Here is a 4099-nt window from a genome sequence, read left to right on the forward strand (position 1 = left end):
CGAGAGCCGCCTCCCGCGTCAGGCGGCCGTGACGTCACCGGGCGGCGCTAGGCGGCTGTAACAGCTTGATTACCTCAGTTCAATTAACAAAAGGCGTTTCATCAACGCTCGGTCGTGACCCGCGGCGTCCCCCGGCTTGGTTTCCTGTCAGGACGCGGTCGCTCTGCCGCTCCTGCGGGCCCGGGCCCCGCCGGTCTGTCAGCCGCCGCGGCGGAGCGGGCGGTGTCCGCCGCCGGAGGGCGGGCTTCGTGGCTGGCACTGGCGAACACGGCAGGGGTCTTGCTGTAACTGGGGCTTCTAGTCAGGTAATCGACACCAACGTTCAAAATAAAGGAAAAATACGGCCTGAAAGATATCGTTCTGAACCGCCAAAGTCGTCCTCCCCCCCTTCATGTCGCCCGCCAGAAGCTTCCTTTTGACCGTTACTTTAACTGTGGAGAGATGGCTGCTCTGCTGGGAGAGATGGCGTGTTCGCAGAGCCGGCTGTCCCCAGGTGAGGCTTCGTTTCCAGTTCTGGGGAAGGAGGACCCGGCTGCCTCCCCCGGTGCCGGCCTCCGAGCTGTGGGAGGGACGGAGCTGCACTTGGGCACTGCTGTTGGGGAAAAAACGAAGGAGAAACGGTCTCGCTGAATTTCCAGCACTGGCCTCAGAGCATGAACGCCCACGTTCTCAGTGGAACTTCAGCTTCTCAGTGAAACAGCTGTTAGCCTTTCTCAGTGTGATCTGGCAGTGTATTATTTATTTGCCGCTTTCATAGTCAATGCTAAAAATCTTCTGCAGCTTGACTTCACGTAGAAAATTTCTAACCGTGTTAAATCTAGCAAAGGTGCGTTCCAAGGTGCATGGTTCTGTACCTGAGATAGCTCTTCCAGAACTTGCCGAGTGCCAGCCCTTTGGGGGCTAATTAACTTGCTTTCTCAGGTACTGTCGTGTGTATGCTGATCCTGAATCAACCTTTAACACACCCAGGACCGCAGACCATGAGAAATTCGTAGTAAACATTGTGTTTAGGTAGTGGCAGCCCTGTCCGGCACAGTCCTGGAAGATGGGTTTGCCTCTTAGCTTCATTTAGCTCTGAATTATCTCTGGAAATTTGTCACACATTGTAGTTTATAGCACATTTATGTAGGAATTCCATGTTCCCTTGCTTGCTCTTCACTCCTTTCCCTACTGACAAGAAGCAGAACAACCTGGAGGAGAGACAAGCCGTCCACAAATCAGGGAGAGTTCCTCTCTTCAACAGTGATGAGGATGGCATTTGTACATGAAGTGGTATGCAGATGGATGAGGGTGGCATTTGTGGTTTGGGCTGGTGGAGAGGGCCCTAAACATTGATTTAAGCAGATGATAGGTTGGGCTCAGGTAACTAGATGACACTGAATTATGTTACGTGGATATATGCAAGTGTCCTGGTTTCAGCTGGGACAGAGTTAATTGTCTTCCTAGTAGCTGGTACAGTGCTGTTTTTTGAGTTCAGTATGAGAAGAATGTTGATAACACTGATGTTTTCAGCTGTTGCCAAGTAATGTTTAGTCTAAAGTCAAGGATTTTTCAGCTGCTTATGCCCAGCCAGCAAGAAGGTGGAGGGGCACAAGAAGTTGGGAGGGGACACAGCCAGGACAGCTGACCCAAACTGGCCAAAGGGGTATTCCAGACCATGTGACGTCATGTCCAGTATAGAAACTGGTGGGAGTTGGCCTGGGGAGATCGCTGCTTGGGGACTAACTGGGCATCGATCGGTGGGTGGTGAGCAATTGCACTGTGCATCATTTGTATATTCCAATTCTTTTATCATTACTGCTGTCACTTTATTAGTGTTATCAGTATCATTATTAGTTTCTTCTTTTTATATTCTATTAAACCTTTCTTATCTCAACCCACGAGTTTTACTTCTTTTCCTGATTTTCTCCCCCATCCCACTGGGGGGGGGGGGGGAGTGAGTGAGCGGCTGCGTGGTGCTTAGTTGCTGGCTGGGGTTAAACCACGACAGCAAGACTTACAAGGAACTGAAAAACAGTTCTATGATGGAAAGTGACACTCTCTTTTCAAGCAGTGCCACAAGTTAATAGAAGGACTTTTTAAATTATTTTTTTTTTAGCCATGCAGGTGGTCAGACACTGGTCACGTTTTGCCCAGGGTGGCCATGCAACCTCCATCCCTGAGGTGTTCAGAGCCCACTGAACAAGACCCTGAGCAACTTGGTGTAGCTTCAGAGTTGGCTATGCTTTGAGCAGAGGGTTGGACTAGATGACTTTCAGCAATCCCTTCAAGCCTAAATTTTTCTGTGATTCTATTGAAATAAATGCTGGTCTCCCCTTCAAACAGAGAAAATGCCCAAACTCAAAACAATCAAAACAGTGGCCTTAAGTGGATTTCTAGAGAGGAGTAGGAACAACACACAATTCTTCATCTCAGAGCTCTTCTACTTCATTTTGGTTCCTTCTTAAATATGTAGTTTAATCAGACTGTGGAAAGAGATTAAATAAACCAGCTGAAAGAGTGCTGAAACACAGGTCAGTCTTGAGAACATGTAAGTGATGAGATGATGATATATTATTTTTTTATTTCTGTAAGAGCAGAAGCTGCAAGTAGTTTCTGTGGATCAGTGGAGAGGATGCCTCCTAAAGAGAAACTTTCATATCATTTTTATCGGTCAATAGAGAGAGCTCAGCATTTTCAGTAGTTCAATATTTTCTGTAAACAGGCCTAAATAATCCCCTTTGCCAACATTATTTTGTGCAAGCAGGCCTTGCTAGGCCTAGAAGTTGGTGAAGGGCACAGCAGCGTCACAAGCGAGGGAGGGATGAGCTGAGGAGATGTACGCCGAGGCCAGGGTGTACATGGCAGGGGGCTGAGGCTGTGAATAAAAAATATGCAAGAATTCTCCAAAACGACTACTAGTATGCAAATAAATTTCATTGACTTACATCAAATGCCAGTATGACTGTAACCTGGTTACACATCTGATGGGAATCATGCTGTGTAGACAGAGTGCTTTTAGTCAGCAGCCACTGAAACACTGATGGAAGCACAATAAATCACTGTTGTGTGGGTACAACTGAATATATAATTATTCTACAGCTTGTAACAATAGTAAAAACTTTTGTAGTAGATGAGTAGGTGATCTTACTGTGATGATTACCTTTTTTCTGCTTCCACACTCCATTTGCAGATAAATTGTCCTCAAGCCAAGTGAGGAAACAGCAATAACAGCTGTCTGACAAAGGTATATTGCAGCTTTTAAAAATTATGCCAGCTACTGACCTCAAAGCGAACTGGCACTTTGTTAAGGTGCAAGAACACATCTTCAGCATGTATGTGCAGCGTTGATAGGCTTGAACTACAAGCAGGAGTAATGCACTTAACAACCTAGAGAGCAGACAAGCGTGAAGCATCTGGAAAGGGTAGGTGGCTCCTGAGAAGATCTCGTCTGGGATGCCCACTCCCAAAGGATGATGGAATAGCCTGGCTGTTAACAGTACAGCCCTGGGAAGGAGGAGGCTCTACCAATTCAAAGATATAGATACAGGTCCAGATAGCATCTGTCCATTGCATTTGGCCGCTTGCTAGGCTGCAGCCACCATGAGTAAGGTTTTTCCCTGCCCTTTGCTGTAAGCAGTCATTTGCATGTGTGTAATCATTAAATGCTATCTTCATAATCTGCCCTATTCTTATGTTGAATAGGGGTACCCACAGAGTAAGGACAGCAAACCTAGACCATTTTATGGGACCCCAGGTTTAACATTTCCTACGTTCAGAGACACTATAAGCATGATCCTCAAGTCCAGCCTAAGGGAAATTTTTCTGGAAAGGGGTCAAAGTGCTCTTGCAGGGTCTGCTACGGCAGGGTCTGCTGCAGTGGAGAGAGAAATGTGAGAACTAGGGAGACAGATGATGGACCAGCTTAAGTTGACTGGGAGTTCAGTTTGTTAATTCAGCAGTACACAAAGTAAGTTGATAAAAATGGTCAGAAGAGAATAATACCAGGGAAATACCTGGCTCTGTAAAGACCAATGGTAACAAAGCTGTTCTCTTGGGTGTTTTATAGCTAAATGCATCCCTACTGGGACAGATCACAGTAAAACTGGGCACCACAGAA

This window comes from Haliaeetus leucocephalus, unplaced genomic scaffold (assembly GCF_000737465.1).
Source record: "Haliaeetus leucocephalus isolate CR32 unplaced genomic scaffold, Haliaeetus_leucocephalus-4.0 Scaffold351, whole genome shotgun sequence".
Taxonomy (NCBI): Eukaryota; Metazoa; Chordata; class Aves; order Accipitriformes; family Accipitridae; genus Haliaeetus; species Haliaeetus leucocephalus.